The 21,200-nt window shown below is 36.5% G+C and overlaps 1 pseudogene; it reads left to right on the forward strand.

The window, feature by feature from the left end:
- Positions 1-21,200, forward strand: part of LOC134380849 (coiled-coil domain-containing protein 28B-like) — a 49,816-nt pseudogene that overhangs the window by 20,687 nt on the left and 7,929 nt on the right.

The raw sequence follows: 21,200 nt of genomic DNA on the forward strand, positions 1-21,200 counted from the left end.
CATTTTTAACAAAAGCATCTGGTTTATTTAATTTTTATGATACCCATCAGACTGTACTAGGTTGAATATTTGTTTTATTGAAATATAAATGCAGGTATTTGGCATTTATTACTGAAAATCTAAAACTGAAATGAGTGTGCTTCAAATGTTTAATATTTTTCAATTAAAAAGATTTTGACATTAATTTTTAATCTTACACAGCCTTCACATCTATTTCTATTCCTGTGACGGTTTTAAGTTAGTACAAAGATATAAAAATATTACATTTCATTAATTATCTTATCCATAGAAGCAAAACATAATTTTTAAAATACACTTTAAAAATTTTGAAAATTTTACTTTGTTGGTATGAAAAGAAATGCACTAGAGAAAAGACAGTTTTAAAACCCTGTAGTAAGCACCAGGCACCTTTAACTTCACATTTCACCTTGCAGATACACAAAATGTTTAATTATTTGAGGATTAATGGAGGTAGTTTATAATTAAGCTGAAGTATGAACTGATGTCATCATCTCAGTATGATGATATACATTTTTATGCCAAAGCACCTGTTGTTTTGGAAGGAAGCAGCTGATATCATTATCTGCTCAGCCAGATAGCCCTGTTTCCTGCTGCTTAAAAAATTATCCTAAGGGTTACCTACATTGGAGTAATTCAGCATTTATGTTTCCATACGCAGAAGAGGACAGAACGGAGAAAATGACTTCTCCAGCAGTTGAAGAATGGGAAAGCAATAGACACACTGGGAAAGGAAAAGAAGAGAGAGGAAAGCAAAAGCCTCAACGTATGTGACCAAAGGGTACTGGCATGGCCTTTGTGATTTTTCTAATAGCATGTGTAGGTTGCAAAAGAACAAAACAATGGAAGCACCTAATTAATTTTATTAATATAAAGGAACTGTTGCATTGTTGGAGGAAGTGAGAGTAGAAAGACACACAATTTTATACTTTAACACCGGGTATAATATTACCATATTTCTAAATACTAATAAAATATTTCCATTTAAAAATACAATGTGTACAGAATCAATAAACTACTGACAAGATACAAGTGACCCAAATTTTAATTTGTTCATGTCTATTAGTTACCCTGCCCTTGAATGTTTCTTTGGTTTGCTGGTTGGCTGTGTGATGTTTTGACAGACATTGGTTAGAGATGAAAGTGAAGGCCCCTGCCACATAAACATAAATTGTCATGTAAACATATAAATGAACATTTTCACTTGCCCTGTCACTGGCCTCATCTCAAAATTGGGAAGAAATTGCCAAGTCTCCTGGTATGACAACAATTCTGCAGTGTCCTACGCTGCCAAAACAATATTCCAATATATGTTGACCATATGTATCACTCCCACATTCTTCTTCTATAAAAAGTTGTTTCCTATGCAGCGCTCCCTGTTATCAAACATATGTTCTTCTCTAGTTCTTACTTTTTTCTCATTAGAAATCACCACCCTAATTCACACTGCCCATTTGCCATTTTCTTCTGTATACTTATTTTTTCCTCTCTACAGGCTATTTCCCGTCTGATGGTGCCACTGTTGTCTAGGGTCTCCTAGAGTTCTCTGCTGAAATATCTGCATAGCATTAACCATTAGAGACAAAGAGAATAAAAGATCACATAAAATATTTGAGGATGCAGGTCTTAAGGTAGCATATCTCACTTCTGATGACTCTCCATTAGCCAAAACCAATCTCATGACTCCACTTAATTGCCGCATTAATGGCAAAAACAGAGGAGCCCATTGTGATTGAAAAACACTAATAGTCTCTGCTCTACTCTCTTAACACCATACTTCACAGGAACTTTAAAATGTCATCAGACCCTTGAAACAGTTTTAGCCTGCCATGCTTTTAAAATGGACCTCCTTTCCTCTATGTCCATTTATTAACTTCAAGGTACATTTGAGGTCCTCATTCTCTTGATTTTTAATCAACACATAAACTTCTCCATTACTTTTATCCTCAAACTTCCAAGACAGTGACAATAAAATATCATGGTAGGTGTCTATATTGCACATATATGTATTTTTTTTTATCCCTCGCTGCTTGTTTCTCTTAATCTATTAGTATCTCACAGTTAACAGGCACCAAGCTAATATAAAAAAAGTCATTGAGCATTTTCTACCTATTGCTGATGGAGAGATTTTACACAGAAAGAGTCATGATTTTGTGTACATGGGAGTTATATCTTCCATATCTCTCTAAGTGGGGAAAAATTCTTCCCAACATTAGGGGTTCAAAAACTCACTCATAAGTACAGAATTAAAGAGACTCATAAAAGAACAAAGTCAATTAAAGTATAAAATTTCAAGTCATCAAATCATTTTTATAACATACTGTTGATAAGAGTATAGGAAGATAAGCATTTTATTTGTAATATTGTACAACGTCTATGAAGAGTGATAACTTTCGAAATGAAAAATGTATGCAACTTTTGCCCCAGCAAGTTTAATTTTAGGTAAATATTTTTCAGATGTACGTATCCCTTCTACATAATGACACATGTACAATGATATTATCTCTTCAGCATTGTTAACAATGGCAAAGCAACCTAAATGTCCACCAATTAGTGGAACAGTTAACTAGAACAAAGTACTGTGCCACAATTAGAAAAAATGATGCATCTTTTTAAGTAACGATACATAAAAATCTTGCCATACATTTTAGGAAAGAAAAACAAAGGTACAGAAGAGTGTAAATCATAAATTACTTTGTATGTGTGTGTTTGTGTGTGTGTACATTATCTGGAAAAATACACAAGAAATTCATGACCAATACATCCCACTTGGGGGAAATTGATAAATAAGGAACTAAGAAGAAAAGTGGGGCTTTTTCACCATATATTCATTTGTTCTATTTTAATTGTGTACTATCTATTTTAAAAAATAAGTACAGCTAATGCAAATGATATTTTTTAAAACAACACAAACAAAAAAACCCAAAGCAGAACTTGCATTTTACCCCAAGAATATGGTGTGCATTATATGAATAGATAGTGTTACCAAGTTTACAAGAAAAAAAATTAGTATTTCAATATTATACAGTGGACTCCTGTATCAGGTTACAGTGAGTTACCCCAGAGATAAGCAAAAGCTGGAAGTCAGTGCCAACCCTAGGCTGGAGCAAGATGTGTCACCACAGAGCAGCCTCAGTGCTGCTAGAGCTGTTGCCTGACTTAGACAAGGAGAACATCTTTCTCCCTTTCTCCTGCCCCCAGTCTATTATTTGTGCCTTCCACAGACTGAATTCAGAAGGAAATCAGCTCACATGGAAGCTTGGAAAATAAGACATTCAGAAATCACTCCACCTGATATATAAAACAGAAGTAGATCTGAAGGAAAACAGGTTCAGAACCAGCTAGATCTTTCTTTTTTTTAATGCAGTAGGCATTCTCATTATCACGCCAGTATATAAATCACATGGAACAATGTCATATTTTTGTCCTACACGAGGCAACCATTCCTCACACAAACTGAGATGCTCTTGCCCTGTCACCAACATTATATCCCTCTGAAACTCAGGATCTACAAGATATTTCTATGTGGCACCTCATGGAGTTTGGTAACACATGAACCGAAAATGTAATGTTAAGAATCATTAACACTCCTACAAAATAATGTGTGTGTGTGAAGGAATGAATTAATTACATATATATGTAAAATATTCTGAAATATATATATGCTTGCATGTGAATGTGTATATGTATGTGTGTATAGGTACATACACACAAGCACACACATACCTACATCAAAAAAAAAAAAATGCACAGCTGCTATAGCCTTCCGTTCTAACAGTGGTTATGAAGGTGTCATGGATACTCATCACTTTCTCTTTCCACTACTCATTCCATATTCCTCTTGCTCTCAGGTCAGCTAATCAGAATTCCCTACATCCAACGAGAGTTCCAAACCTTAATTCCAGAAGGATCTTAATCCTAATGGTTTTGACTTTATTGGATTGTCTTTTATTATCAACCAGGGAAGTAATCTGATGAGCTCTAGGGAATCTCATGAGTTCCAAGTGTGGTATTTCTTGCTTCTGTTTTATAGTAGTAACACAATTTTCTTTTGTTAACTTGGAACAGTCATCCCTACTAATACTAGAACTTCTCCGTTGCCTGACAGTTTAGAGGTATAAGGAGTCATACGTCTGAAAATAGTCAGATGACAGCTTCAACTGCCCATTGTTGCATTTTATAGTAGATACTTGGACAAAGTTATGGGAATGGAAAGAAAAATGTCAAATGTCTATGAACAGGTTATTAGGTGTAATACTGAGAAGGACCCTTCTTGCTTCTTCTTGCATCCAGGACCTATTTTTTTTGGCAATGAGAGAACTAGCATCACACAACTGTGGTTGATTCAAAGCATATATAAAGCACATAGGCTAATGTACTGTTCTTATCTAACATGAGGCAACCATTACTCAAGCAAACTCTCTCTTGCTCTTTTTCCAATATTGTATCCCTCTCAAATCCAGGATCTACAGGAAATTTCTAACAAACCACACGTAGTAGAAGAAAACCCCATCTTCACCTGGTCTCCCATAAAGTATCATACCTGTCTTCAGTAGACTATTCACCCTTCTTTCAGGCCTTTTGCTTCTGGGTGATGGGGTTGGTGGTTGGATTAGAAAACTCCCTGGGTGCAAGGCTACTGTTGCACGTTGCTTGCAGTAAATCATGTTCCTCAGTCAGAAGCAATGTTATGTTGGATAACATAAGGATGCATGAGGAATTCTCCAAGTCCGTAAGTGGTGATGCTAACAGAAGCACTGTGGGCACGAAAGACAAATTTATATTAAGAAATGAATATTTATAACAGTGAGCAAAAACTACTTTACAATAAAGAAATTCCAATGTCATCTACCTACAGCAAGTTAACTGACCAGTACCTCTAGAGAATGGTTTCATATAACATTCAGTATTGATGTCTGCAGTTCAGAAATTGAACACTTATCAGAGACAAAAGTTAAGTCAACCTTAATGAGGGGAAGTCCGTCTGACTTTTTTAATCCTCCAGACCTGCTTGGCATCAACCTTCCAATCTTGTTCAAGTTCCTGACCAATGAGAACAAACATTAATCATTGCCCGTGAGTCAGTATAAAACTTTACCTCAAGCCATCTCTCTTTCCACACAAAATGGATGACTAGAAATACTTTCCAAAGTCTTAACCATGGGAAGGTTGACCTTTACCACACCCAAGGTCACCTCTGAGTGGGACTGTAACACGGCAGCAATCAACTCACAGCCTGTGCCACCATATTGGGTAAGTTTTCTGTAAAGCAAGACCAACCATTTCTTTCTTCATCAATTAGTCAGAGAAAGTCCACATGAGGCCACAGCTGTTGGTTAATGGAAGAGCAGCAGTGCAGAAATGGGTGTTACACAAGTATGAGCCATCTTTCATGCCGTTTATTTGTGCCTTCAGGATCTGCTTAACCAGTTGCTTAAGCAACTTTACATACCAACTCAATTTCATAATGTGCTAGTGCAAATGCCCAACCTTAACATAAGACACTTTTCAAGTTTGTTTACTCAAGTTAAATTATAATTCTACAATTTGTAGGACTGGAATTTGAGCCAGATCCTCAGCCATGTCTTCTCTGCCACTACATAAAATATTATTTTCAGGTGTCTATAACATCTCTGGCTCCTTAATCATGACATGAACAAAAATTCCAATCCCTGAGTCTCTACTTTTCTTTCTGCAGTTTTCCAAAGCTCACATTCAGAAATATCCATTCCAAAAACAGTGAATGCAATCATCATTACTGTTACCTTGGTAGGGAGCAGTTGCTACTTCTTTTCCCAAAGCCTTACATTTGGCACTTCATCCAAGAAATCATGAGCTCATTTAAGTAATTTAACTCACTGCATGCCAGGTATTAGGAATATCTTATTTTCCACCTGCAAAAAGATCATTATTGTGTTTACACACAAATAGGGGAGGAACCTAATCTAGCAAACCCATTTTGAAAGCCTGACACTTGGAATCACTCCTACGAACAAGAAGTTTGTCAATCAATAGTCAATGAGGAAAATAAACAGACTTAAACAGAGAGAATTTAAAGCAGTAATATGGTTACATAAGAGACAGAAGAAGCTGAAAGTCAAATCAGGGAGTGGTGGTAAAATCCAGAGATTACCAACAGCAGGAACTGCCAACTGCTCTAGGCCAAAGTGAAAGAGAGATTAGGGATATTAATAGCATCCAAGGTCTCAGGTAAATCAGAAAAATCTGAAGCAGAAGGATCTGGAGCCAAATAAGATACATGACAACTGCCTCTGTACCATCTACACCATACTTGTCCCTTAATCTTCAACAGAACTTTCCAGTAGCCAAACCCCAACAGAAAAGAGCTAACCCAGGAGCCTGGGAAACGCAACCAGCAGGTATCAGCAGAGCAGGAAAAGGGCAAACAATGTCTCTGAGGGCAAATATCTCGGCGAACTTGAGGAACAATTCCTGAGAATAGGACCAGGACAAGTCATTTCTTTTGACATAGTTATGTTCTGATGTCAACATGTTAGTAAAAATCTGGTATAGAAAACATTCATTTTGGAAATTCCTTAAGTTCTTCATAAAGTAGGGCGAAGTGTTTTGAAATGCAAGAGCCACCTGAGCATGGAGAGAAGCACATGTATATTAGTCCACTTCTGTTGCTTGTAATACCTTAAACTGGGTAATTTATAAAGGAATAAAATTTATTTCTTACAGGTTAGAGGCTGGGAAGTCCAAAGTCCAGGGGGTGTATCTGGTGAGGACCTTCTTCTTGGTGGGAAATCTCTGTGGCAACACAGGGTGTCACATGGAGAGAATGGGCTGGGCAAGAGAGAGCTAATCTTCTTACTCTCTCTTATCACCTCTCTTTTGCACTACAGTTCTGCAGTTCAAGCTGTCTGATGGATACTTTCATCTGTAGAGCTGCCTGGCCCCTTAAATTTACATGCCTCCAGACATAGTTATCACTTTTCTCTACCATCCCCATGTCTTCTAAACAGTTTCTATTCTCTGCTTCTCTATGTTTTACTAATGGCACCAAAATTCTCCCAAGTATCTTAACTCAAATGCATTGAGTCATTCTTTCCCTGCCTCTCCCACCCAACCAGTATCATATGCTGCCATCTCCTCTTTTCCGTTGCCATTCTCATCACTACCATGCAAGACCTCACTGCACCACTAAAACGGTCTCCTTGTTGGTTTTTTACTTCTACTATACCCTGTTCTCCAATCAAGACTATGCACTGTAACCAGAATAAGCTTCCAAAACCAAACCTCAAAAACAAACAAAAAAGCCACAAACTTTCAATTATACCTAATACCTACTAAATTAAATGAAAATTTTATTTCCTGGATTTTTTTTAACTCTTTTTTGTTTTATCACAACTTAAAATTCCAGGCTTATTCCCCATAATGCCAGATACCTATATTATATTTGAGTGAAAATCCATACCTACATGTTTATGATCCTTACCCATATTGAAACTGTTACTTGCACATTAACACCCTCCTCTATAACTTCTTTAAAAACTATTCTTCAAGGACAAGAGCACTTCTTCCTACAAAACGTTGTTATTGTCCCCTATTGATGGATCACCAGAAGGCTTCTTTTATATCAAACCCATCTTCTCACTTCTACTACTGGGAAACTGAAGCGTTGCGTGAGAGAAACACCTGGATAGATTCTTCTATCTCTATCTCTACTTTCACTCACTCATTTCTGTTCAGAGGGGTGATGGGTTAGATTGTCTACTTGCATTTCCCCAAAATAATATCTATTCTCCAGACTTCCCAATCTGTGCTTTCCAATGTCAGCAAAGTACTAACATAAAAAAACTTCTACATTAAACCTTTGGGTTGAGTAAGTTCCTGGGCATTTATTTCACATGTACCTCACAGGGGTGATAGATTTGTAAAATTTTTACCTCTCTTACAGACATTGTCTTCCTTTTGGCATAATTATTCAATATCTCTCTCCACTACTGAGAACTGAAAATGTTTTATTCACTTATATACCCTTTACAATACTTAGAAGTTTGCATACACTTGTTGTTCAATAAATTTATGCTGACCTAGATTAAACAAATGTTTTTAGTAATCTATACAAATCATTTTGCTGTGCTTTAAGGAAATTACAAAAAGTTCTATGATTATTTTTTTACTATTCTTTTTCAAAATAAAGTAAAATATTTTCATTTGAAATCACATTTGGGTGAATAACAGCTGAATTCTGTACCAATAAATTAAACTCCAGATCATGGGAAAAATAAGAATGGTAGAAATTATTGGGAAGATAGAATGGGAGGTTTGTAGAAACTGATATGTAAATGAAAAATAATGCTCTTTTTTATTAAATTAAGCTGGCTTGGAACTATTTTAAAATAACTTGAAGCTGGTATTTATTAAAATTTAAATCGGTAAATGCTCCAAAATATTACCCACAGAACTGTAATTCTATCTTGTGATTCTAATGACAGTGAAGAGCCAAACTAAATGTTCTCTGTCATATTTTATGCCACTATAACCTTTGGATGAAATTACAATCTTATACAAAAGAGCATTTGAAAAAAGAATATGCCTTCCCACATTAAATACACTATATGTAAAAACATTATTTGTGATGAATAGCTGTATAATATGATTATATAAATACCTGCCAAGTGCAAATATGCTATTGTGTTTCAATCCCTAATGTGATTATTTAAAATATAAAAGGAAAGGAGAAAGAGAAAGGTTCCACTGTTTTATCTGAAAAGAAAAAAAGATATGCAATTTTCTGTAGGATTTTTGAAGCTATAAAATATGTTATCTTGTTTCTTCTTGCAGCACAATTATTCTTAACATTTGATACTTCCACTCAAAGTAAGAACTATTTTTCTTCTTTATCTTCTGGCCATACTTATGATTTGATCGAAGAAGATGTCAAAATAAGTAAAAAAATCATACAGAATTCAAAACGTAAGGGATAAAGTTTCAAAAGAGAGAGAAAAAAAATCTGTCATCTGAAAATGAAAGAAGAAATAGACCAAAGACAAGTTAATGATTAAAAATATCCACATCCCAATCATTTCTCATGATATAAAAAACAAGTTTTAAAAAATTAATGAAAATCTCTTTTGTAGAAGTGAATAGAAGTAAAATTATTTTGTCTAAGCAAATTTGTTATAGAAACTAATGTATCTAGAATAAAAGGAATTTTAACATTAATCAAGCAGAGTATAATAAATATCTTCCAAAAAATGAATTACTATTACTATTATGTAAATGAAAATCATGATATTTTTTATTAAGTATATACTTGGCAATATATAAAATTATTTCTTTTTTTTTTTTTTTTTGTCGTTTTTTCGTGACCGGCACTCAGCCAGTGAGTGCACTGGTCAGTCCTATATAGGATCCGAACCCGCGGCGGGAGCGTTGCCGCGCTCCCAGCGCAGCACTCTACCAAGTGCGCCACGGGTTCGGCCCATATAAAATTATTTCTATTTACTACTTAGGTTTCTTTGGAAAATCCTCTCTGGTGAGGTCTGTACATATTTATTTTAGAGGAATAAATTCTTGAATCATGTATTTCTTTTTGTAAGTAAAAAGTATTTTTTCAGTAGTTGCAGATAATATTTTTTATACTTCATGCAAATAACAACATACAATTTTACTGGCTACCTAGACAAGTTTTATTTGGGTTTATTCATTTTTTTAGGTAGTAATTTTTTATTGCATTCTTCAAATCACTATTCCTTTATATTGAGAAAGATTTGGCACTGTAGTAAATTCTTTAAGTTTTTTTTTTTTCTAAATAATTTTTTATTATCTTTTCCTCCATGTTTCCCCTCAACTGTAATTAGGTCCTTTTTATACATGTAATAACATACCAAATAAAAATTCCCTTTTAATCTCTTCAAAGGGCTCTAATTTTTCTCTTAATCAACATTTTACCTTCAGTCCTAAAATATATTTTTGGCTCCAGAATCATCAAGTTTCTCATAGCATCCATTTTAAATGCTCGGCCATCTACAAAGTGAGTCAATTAGATACCAAAAGACCTATCTTATACATAAAGAACCCCCCCCCCCAGTCATTCATTTCATTCACTCCCGTCCCTACATTCTACTGGTCAATGATCCTGTTGGCTCTACTGGCATTATATATACAGACTCCAGGCACTTTTTACAGTCTGTCCCAGTACCCTTCCTAATACATCATTTCTCACCTGAATTAATACCGGGATCTCCTAACTGGTCTCTTGCTTCTGTCCTTTCCCCACCTTTCCTCTTCTCACTCCCTCTGCTGATCCATCATAGCCTATTACCAACTTACTGTCAAATACGTAAGTCAAAATCCTCTCCTTTCTTTTCATCACTCTCGGAGTTAAAGCCAAAGTCTTTTCAGTGTTTTAAACTGCTGTGCATGATATGACCCAAATTGCCTCTCAGACCTCATCCCTTTCCAATCTTCCCTCACTCTCTTCTTCAGCCACACTGAACTCTGCTCTTCGTGTTGCACACTAGACTTGCTCCTTCCTCAAAACTTTTGCATCTGAAGGAGTAACCAAAAAGTTTTCTTCTCATCACGTTCAACAGAACATCTTAAGTGTCACTACAATCAGCTTTTTTCTCACACTTGTTCAGAAAATAGGTATTAAGCTCCTCCTATTTGACAACTACTCTGATCAGCTTATGAAATACAAATACACACGCACACGCACGCACGCGCGCACGCGCACACAATCACTCTCCGTAACGAGCAAACAGTCTAGCAGAGGTATTAAGTGCTATAACAGAGATAAGCACAGGGAGCTATGAGCCCAGGAGGTGTCTCTGTACATATTATAGATATTCAAGTTTTCCAGAAGAGCTTAACCCCAAAGGATTAGCAAGTGTTACAGAGGCTAAGAAATTCAGACAGGGAATTTCAGGCAGAAAGAGTAAACAAAGGCATGGAATTAGTAAAGGATGCAATCAGTTTGGAGAATGGCAAGTTAGTTTCCCCTTGCTGTTGACAGTGGATCACTGACAAATAATAAGGCTGGAAAAAGAGGCAAGGAAATAAAACAAGGAGAGTTGTATGCATAAACACATTTACTTACGCATTAATTTGATGATCTTTATGTGCTGCACATTGTACTAGATTCTAGGGACACTTAAGTGATCAAAAATATATAAACTTTGCATTCATATTGCTTAAAATATAGTAACGGAGGCAGACAATATAGCATGTTTTCTGAAGGGGGAACTCTAAGGTATTATGAGTGCTCAAAAGCAGGCATAGAAATCAGATTGGGAAGAATAATAGATACTTTCCCAAAAAAATTAACTTCAAAGGAGAAATTTGAAGAATACACAGGCATTAGCCAGTGTTATGGGCTACAGTATGTCCCCTTAAATTTCATATGTTGAAGCTTTAATACCCAGTACCTCAGAATGTGACTCTATATGGAGATAAGGCCTTTAAAGAGGTAACTAAATCAAAATGAGATCATTAGGGTGGGACCTAAGAAGAGGGAATTTGGACACACTGAGAGACATCGGGTGTGTGTGTATGAAGAGGGATGACCAGGTTAAGAGGCAGCAAGAGAGAGACCATCTGGAAGCCAAGGACAGAGGCCTCAGGAGAAACCAACTCCGCCGGCTCCTTGACCTTGGACTTCCAACCTCCAAAACTGGTGAGAAAGTGAACTTCTGCTGTTGAAGCCACCCAGTCTGTGGTATTTTGTTATGGCAGCCTTAGCAAACTTATACAGACAGATAAGGAGGGTAAGTAGTAGGAAGAGTGTTCTGGAAGGAAGAAATGATGTAGTAGGATTGAAGACAAGTTATGTCTGGGGAACGCTGAAGTGTTCTGTGTTCTTATAGGACAAGTGGAAGGTGCGAATGGTGAGCAGTGGACCTGGAGTCGCCAGCAGGGCTGGTCATATGAGACCGTGAGTGTGGCAAGGAGCCCGGATTCTCTTTATGTCAAGGAGGAGCCACTGAAATGTATTCACTGGGAGAGGAGGATATGGTAGGAGCAAGTTTTCCATTAAAAAGAAGCATCCTGATGCAGAATGGAGAATGGGTAGAGGAACCAAAGCTGGAGGCAGGAATATCACCCAAAATTTGCTGCTCTTAACGAGTTAAGAAATGATGATGTCTTTGTTTAAAATAATAGCAGTCAAGATAAAGAAAGATGAACAAATTGAAAGACGGTTTCTTGGGAAGAACTGGCAGTTTTCAATATTGATTAGATGTCGAGAGTAGGGAAACAAAATGGTGAGTCACAGAGTACATCCAAGTTTCTGGTTCCACATGGGAGGAAGGATGTGACATTTACTGAGACGTGGGAACACAAGAAAAGTCACTGACCGGAGGAAATGGTAAGTTTGGTTCCCAACTTTTGAGCTCGAGGGCCATGCAAGTAGGGATGCCCAGTAGGCATGTGGACACATGAGTCATAAACTCTGGAAATAGATTATGGAATAAAGTTGAGATGCATATTTGGGAGTCATCTCTAGATAGTTTTTAAAGCTGCAGGAGTAAATTGAACTAAACATTATTATAAGAAAGGAAGGCCTAGAAAAGAACCCCAGAGAATATCAATATTTAAGACAAAGGCAGAGAAAAATTAGTCCTTAAAGGAGGGTGAGTGGTACAGTCAATGGCATAGTGAGAAAACCAGTGCAGCACAACAGAAGAAAACATTTCAACAGTGTCGAACAATGGATAGTGGTCAGAGGCATAAGAATTCTATTCGCCTAGGAGTTTCTTGCTGATCGTAGATAATGATTGTTCAGCAATTTGATGGACTCTGAAGCCAGATTGCCATGTTTTGAAGTATGTGTGTGTGAGTGATACTAATGGAAGGAGGAAGTGATTAAAGACTGTAAATAAAGGCACAAGGTGCTGGGTAATGAAAGTGATTAAAGAAACAGAATGCCTTCTGGAGGCATATGTGGGATAAAGGAAGATTTTTTTAAGGTGGGATATGCATCTTTAAATTTGAATGGGAAGGAGCCAGAGAAGAGCAAATATTGAAGATTAAAAATAATGAGAGGTAGCATTTATATCATCTTTCTACGCAGCTCTGTTTTAAGTACTTTACTTGAAATAAATCATTCAATACTCAAATTATTATCCTTATTTAATAAATGAAAAAACATAGGCATAAAGTTTATTAAGTACTTTTCACAAAGTTTCACAGCTAGTAAGTAATAAGAGTCGGGATTTGAAACCAGAAAGTAAAGCTTGAGAAATTACTGTCTCTCTGAAAATACAACAGATAAAATTAACTTCAGTGGATCATCTAGCAGAATTAAAGGCATGATTGAGATTGGAAATGATGAGTTTAATGTAGCATAATCTGCAAACACTCACAACTACTCTTGGGGAAGAAACATGTGGCTCCCAGAGGGAAACTGTGTGAGTATGGTTCTTCTCATTTGGAAGATTCAAGCAGAGAAGCCAGTTAATTAAGTAATTTGGGGGAGAAGCTAGACCAGAAAAGAGATTAGCATACTTGTGTGTAGCAATGCCTGTGTTATTATTAAGGCAGCAGGTACAAAATAATGGTGATAGGTAGAATTCTGTTTTTCCATTCAACTAGGCAGGCTTTAAAAGAAAACCTCACTGTTTTGGTGGAAAGTTACATATATACATTTAGGTACTTTAGAAGAAATCTTGACAACAGTACCGCTTCAGGAAAGAAAGCAACTACTGTCCCGTCTGTAAAAGAAGAATGCTAGCCCCTCCCTCCTTCAGGGTCCCAGAAGCCAGGGCAGGTGGAAGCTCCACTTGGAGCCATCTTAAGGCTAAAAGGGCAAAGATTGCAAAGAACAAGCATGGATGTGGATTGGCATCCCATTGTTCCATAGGCACATGTACTTTATCCTCAGGGAGCGTATTAAATAAAGAATTGGAGAAAGAACAGAAGAACTAGAAAAGGGAAAAAAGAGAACCATTAAAAATCCACATTCTAAAAGCTTAACCACAGACACAAACACATGGTTTTGAGAAGCAAAGACAAAAATTATGTATTGGCTGAGAACTTTTCTCTGAAACTTCAAGTCCAAAAATTGCTTAAAACTTTGTTAAAGTCCAGTGCATATTTGGTCTAGAAGAAATGATTGAAGTGGCGTTTGATAAACTTAGTCTAGCAGCACACCTCTTTGGCTATCAGCTGTTCTGTCTGAAAGGCATCTGTATAGCCCACTGTGAAGTTCTGAAAGAAGAGAAATACTCATAAGAAAATAACAGATTGGGCTTGGATACCATGACATTTAAAAAACAAGGGAAGAGAAGTCAGGAGCTTTGCTCCTCATTCTCTACCAAAAGTCAGTTCCCATCTGCGCTGCACTGCTCATCACAAACATCCAACTTAATCATCCTGGAATTATCTTTCTGTTCAACATTTCACAATCACTCAACCTATAGTCTTTTTAAACAAGTATTTTTATGATATTAAGTATATACTTACTGTAAAAAAGATTTGGAAAATATGTGAAATTATTAAGATAACAATTCATGTATAATCTCACCAAGGAAAGATAATTATGCAAATCTTGGGATATATGTATGAGGGGTCTTCAAAATGTTCATGGAAAGAATTAGAGATCTTTTAATTCTATTTCCACAAACTTTTTGAAGTGCCCTCATATTTCTAATATTTTACAGATACACACATGCCCATGTTTATGATCATATTTCAGAGAGGATCTTTAAATCCTCTCCTATTACTTATTATTTATTTCATTAGCAGGGTGTAATGTAATCTATGTTTGAAAAGATTGTTTAACATCTATATAACAACTCATTCAAGTAATATTCTATGGTTTATTCAGCTTTTTAAGTTATTAGCCATTGAAACCACTAAAAAATTTTTGCTAATATAAATTATCTAATAATGGATATCATTATAATTAAGATTTCATTTTCGATTGTTGTTTTAGGATATTTTCCTAGAATCAAACTATTGGGTCAATGAATTCAAACTTTCAAAAGTCCTTAATGAATTTTATTAAATCTCTGTACAGAAAAACTGACATCAGAGTCAGTTGACCCTCGCATCAGGTGCATGAGAGAAACCCTCACCTACTGAAGAAATAAACCACTTTTTATCTAAAGGGAAAAAAATCTGACTTTATTGCTAGCTTATGCATGGGAAAGATGTACTTATAAGTCATAGTCTCTCTGATCAAAGCAAAAGTTGATATTATGTACAGCTTTGAGAAATATAGAGTTAAGGAACTGGCAGACTTTCAGAAGTGGGAGGGTGTAGGGATTTGATGAATTTCATCCTTGGTGGTGTCCTTACTGGAGTGTGGTTATAATTGACGTTTAGCTAACTTTCAAACGTGTGTTACTGTCACTCATTGTTTTTCAGAGCATAAATACCGATGCAAAGTATCACTGAGCAATTGGGATGGGTTTAACCTCAGTTTTGCTTTGTTACTTCAGCATGATTAATTATGAGCAAAGGGTTATCAATTTTTTTCATTACTTAAATTTTGAAAGTATGAATTTTCATTTTGACACCATATTTCAAACATAATTGAGAATTATATTTTTAAATATTAAGGATAAAAATAAATGCTATCTCATCAGAGTTGTAATTTGGATTACTAACAAGGTTGAATTTTTTCCTGTTTCTTCTTTTTCTTCTGTGAACTTTTTTCCATCCTTTTTTGTCTATTTTTATAAGGTGCTTTTCTAATTAATTTGTATAACTGCCTTTAACTTTTATGAGACTTTCAGTTAGCATATACAAAGAAAACATTTTCTAGTTGATTCTTTGCCTTTCAGATTTCAATAAATACTACTAAACAATGTCTCTTTGTTAATTTTATAAGTGTACCCAACCCTTCTATTCCCCCCACCAACATGTCTCAGGTCATTATCGTCTCACATATAAGTTACTGACCTGGCCTTCTGGCTGGTATCCCAACACTAGTCCCCTTTCCTCCACACATTCCCATTATCATGGTTGATCTTCTTAAAGCACTTCTATTATCAAGCCAGTTTTCCTCCATAAAGACATTTAATGATGCCTTATAATCTGCAACATAAAATACTAAAACTCTACACAGTCCTTTCACATGTATGTCCCACTCACAACTTGTCTAACACAAATCCTGGACTTCAAACAACCTGAGCTACTTATTCTTTTCTAAATAGCTATTAGTTCTTTCACTTACTTATTTTTTGAGCATTTATTTAATCACTATCATGTGCGACTGTGCAGGAGATGCGATGACAAACAAGACCTGCAAATGTTCACAGGGCAGTTGGAAAACCCTAGAAGCAATTAGAAAACTTGCCATAGAATGTGCTGCGAAGTGTGATGGATCTAAGATGAGGTGGGCAGCTGAAGAGGAAGGGAATGCTTCTCAAAGGAAACAATCCATGAGCTGAGTCCTGCAAGCCAAAGAGAGCCAGCTGTGTGGGTCCAAAATGGAAAGAATCTCTGAAGCACCTGGGAGCTCTAAATAGTTCTGCACAGACAGAGAGAAAGGACAATGATGCAAAATGAGACTGCAGAAGAAAATATGGACATATTTGTAGAGCCAAACTAGGGAAAAAAGTGTGAAAATCTCTTCAAACTATATATTTGTCCTGGGTGCCTGGCTGATAGATTAGGGAGATGGGGAAGTAAAAAAAAAAAAAAATGATATTATTTTGACTAGGATAAGACGACTTCTTGTTTACTGACATAGACCACAGGGTGGATGCTGGATTCACAAACACAGGGAATTAGAGGAGAAACAGCCTCGAGGAGAGGGAGACTATATTCTGTTTGGGACACACAGAGTTTGAGATGCCTGAGGGAAACACAAATGCAGAAGTCCAGGTGGATTTTCTCCTCTCTGCCCTATCCACAGTAGTCCCTTCACCTACAAGACCCTCCTTGGCTTTTTCACCCTTTAAATCCTACTCAAACGACAGCCTAAGTCCCACTGATCACTCATAATAATCCTTGTCTACCTGAATTTAGCTGAAACATTTGCCTAAAAACTATGTAAATCATACTCATCCAAATGTGAGTCTTGTCCTCTCAATAAAGCTGCTGTTGCATGTTCGTGGGGCTCCCATATGAGATAGGGTCTAGTACTTTCGATAGGCAATTGTGTTGGCTGTTTTGATTTCAACTCAACAGTAACTAGAAATGAACAACTTATTGAGTAAGGTAAAAGCAGATTGGAGGCTGTTATGAGGGAGAAATTTATGCTTTGGGAGAAATATGTACTTAATACTGTAAATTGGTTTAGCTCTGTCATAGTGAGTGACAGCTCAGATGTGACAGAGTAGAGAAGTGGTTTCCCAGTAAAGGGTCATGGGTTGTGTTGAGTTTTGTGTAGAAAGTATGCCAGGGCCATATTATATCTTAATAGATGGAATCCTAGACCGTGCCCACTGCCATGTTTTGTACATTAGTAAATTATTAGCTTTTATTTGTATATAAGGGAAGAACATCTGCCTAGATATTAATAGATACTGAAATCCATAGTTATTAGGTTTGAATAATACTAAGGCCCCCTGCCCCCTCTGCTTCCAACATAGGAAAGCTTTAACGTAATTAGGTTTTCAAAAAATTATATGCAACAATAGAGAAAGACACATAAGCTGTGCTGCCATTCAGAATATATAATAATTGCCCAGAGGTATGCACTAAGCTTGTAGCTGATTAATCGTAAGCTTTGAATACTATTTAGTTATTTCCTATACATGATAAAAAAAAGTGTCACTAATGTATTTAACGATACTCATGTAGCAATTGTCATTGCCTAAGAAATGAAACATGCAGACTTGAACACTGGTAACCTTTCTGTAAATCAAATGACACCTATTCAAAGACAATATCTTAGCAAGAAAAAGAAATGTGAATGAACAGATTTTCTACACATTTAGTACAGTGGGAAAAGTACTGGGTTGCATGTCTGATTTTTGTGATTCAACCCAGATTAAAGATCACTATCGGGTTAGGATTTAAAAGGAGCCCAGCTCATAGTAATATGCGTTAGCAATTCTAAAAGTACTGTCTGTGGCTTTTAGGGTTGAGCATATGAGTAAATGTATTGAGAATAATGAAATATATTGAGAATAATGACATCACTGCAAGTTAAAGAAAGGAGTTAGAAATATGAAAAGGAAGAAAATAAGAATAAACTATGTTAAAATAAATTTAAATGGAAGTAGCAGTATGAATACATAATTTTAATATACATGTGTAAAAATAAAATTATAGATATTGACAAGAAGTTGTAAATGTAGACATGTGAGTATTTATATTTTGTAGCTTGTTCTACTAAAAGGGACAAAAAATAAAGATACCCCTACAGCAACAAGCAAACCTAGCTCTCAGATATTAGTTTCCAAATACTGGAGCTCCTTAGAGAAATGGCTGAGTCCAGAGCTACAGCAGAGGAAGTACAAGATGGGTCTGGGCCATCTTGTTGTGATGTAAAGTAAGAAATTGCTAAATAAAATAATGGGACTATGTCAAAAGGACACTGGAGCCAGCTTAAAAGGGCTGTCATGGGCTGGTCTGTGGCTTACTTGGGACAGTGTGGTGCTGATAACACCAAAGTCATGGGTTCAGATCCCTATATAGGGATGGCCAGTTAGCTCACTTGGGAGAGCATAGCGCTAACAACATCAAGTCAAGGGTTAAGATCCCCTTACCAGTCATCTTTTTTTTTTTTTTTTCTGGAAGGAGTTTTGCCTTTAGTCTCAAATGAGACTTTGGACTTTTAAGCTGGTATTAAAACTAGCTAAGACTTTGGAACTATTGGGATGGAGAGAAACATGAGTTTTGGGGAGCCAGGGGCAAAATTATAGAGTTTGGGTATGTTGTTCCCCCAAAGCTCATGTTGAAAATTGACCCACAATGTGACAGTGTTAAGAGCTGTTTGGGTCATAGAGGGTGGATCCTTCATAAACAGATTAATACCCTCCCTGGAGGGGCCGAGTAGTGAGTGAGATATCACTCTCTTAGTTCTTGCTAGAGCTGGTTGTTTATTTTTATTATTATTATTATTTTTTTTTAATTTTATTTTGTCGATATACATTGTGGCTGATTATTGCTCCCCATCACCAAAACCTCCCTCCCTCCCCCCTCCCCCCCAACAATGTCCTTTCTGTTTGCTTCTCGTATCAACTTCAAATACTTGTGGTTGTTATATCTTCTTCCCCCCCCCCCGGTGTGTGTGTGTGTGTGTGTGTGTGTGTGTGTGTGTGTGTGAATTTATATATTAATTTTTAGCTCCCACCAATAAGTGAGAACATGTGGTATTTCTCTTTCTGTGCCTGACTTGTTTCACTTAATATAATTCTCTCAAGGTCCATCCATGTTGTTGCAAATGGCAGTATTTCATTCGTTTTTATAGCTGAGTAGTATTCCATTGTGTAGATGTACCACATTTTCCGTATCCACTCATCCGATGATGGGCATTTGGGCTGGTTCCAACTCTTGGCTATTGTAAAGAGTGCTGCGATAAACATTGGGAAACAGGTATACCTTCAACTTGATGATTTCCATTCCTCTGGGTATATACCCAACAGTGGGATAGCTGGGTCGTATGGTAGATCTATCTGCAATTGTTTGAGGAACCTCCATACCATTTTCCATAGAGGCTGCACCATTTTGCAGTCCCACCAACAATGTATGAGAGTTCCTTTTTCTCCGCAGCCTCGCCAGCATTTATCGTTCATAGTCTTTTGGATTTTAGCCATCCTAACTGGGGTTAGATGGTATCTCAATGTGGTTTTGATTTGCATTTCCCGGATGCTGAGTGATGTTGAGCATTTTTTCATATGTCTGTTGGCCATTTGTATATCTTCCTTAGAGAAATGCCTACTTAGCTCTTTTGCCCATTTTTTAATTGGGTTGCTTGTTTTCTTCTTGTACAGTTGTTTGAGTTCCTTATATATTCTGGATATTAATCCTTTGTCAGATGTATATTTTGCAAATATTTTCTCCCACTCTGTTGGTTGTCTTTTAACTCTTTTAATTGTTTCTTTTGCTGTGCAGAAGCTTTTTAGTTTGATATAATCCCATTTGTTTATTTTTCCTTTGGTTGCCCGTGCTTTTGGGGTCGTATTCATGAAGTCTGTGCCCAGTCCTATTTCCTGAAGTGTTTCTCCTATGTTTTCTTTAAGAAGTTTTATTGTTTCAGGGTGTATATTTAAATCCTTAATCCATTTTGAGTTGATTTTAGTATACGGCGAGAGGTATGGATCTAGTTTCATTCTCCTGCATATGGATATCCAGTTATCCCAGCACCATTTGCTGAAGAGGCAGTCCCTTCCCCACTGAATAGGCTTGGTGCCTTTGTCAAAGATCAGCTGACAGTAAGTGTGTGGGTTGATTTCTGGATTCTCTATTCTATTCCATTGGTCAGTATATCTGTTTTTATGCCAGTACCATACTGTTTTGGTTATTATAGCTTTGTAGTATAGCTTAAAGTCAGGTAGTGTTATGCCTCCAGCTTTATTTTTTTTGCTCAGCATTGCTTTGGCTATGCGTGGTCTTTTATTGTTCCATATAAATGTCTGGATAGTTTTTTCCATTTCTGAGAAAAATGTCTTTGGAATTTTGATGGGGATTGCATTGAATTTGTAGATCACTTTGGGTAGTATGGATATTTTCACTATGTTGATTCTTCCAATCCAAGAGCATGGGATATCTTTCCATCTTCTTGTATCCTCTCTAATTTCTCTCAGCAGTGGTTTGTAGTTCTCATTATAGAGATTTTTCACCTACTTGGTTAACTCAATTCCTAAGTATTTTATTTTTTTGGTGGCTATTGTAAATGGGCAGGCTTTCTTGACTTCTCTTTCTGCATGTTCACTATTGGAGAAAAGAAATGCTACTGATTTTTGTGTGTTGATTTTGTATCCTGCTACTGTGTTGAAATCATTTATCAATTCCAACAGTTTTTTTGTAGAGGTTTTAGGCTGTTTGATATATAGGATCATGTCATCTGCAAACAGGGACTGTTTGACTTCATCTTTTCCAATCTGGATGCCCTTTATTTCCTTCTCTTCTCTGATTGCTCTCGCTAGTACTTCCAACACTCTGTTGAATAAGAGTGGTGAGAGTGGGCATCCTTGTCTAGTTCCTGTTCTTAAAGGAAAAGCTTTCAGCTTTTCCCCATTCAGGATGATATTGGCTGTGGGTTTGGCATATATGGCTTTAATTATGTTGAGATACTTTCCCTCTATACC

This window comes from Cynocephalus volans, chromosome 1, assembly GCF_027409185.1.
Source record: "Cynocephalus volans isolate mCynVol1 chromosome 1, mCynVol1.pri, whole genome shotgun sequence".
Lineage (NCBI taxonomy): Eukaryota > Metazoa > Chordata > Mammalia > Dermoptera > Cynocephalidae > Cynocephalus > Cynocephalus volans.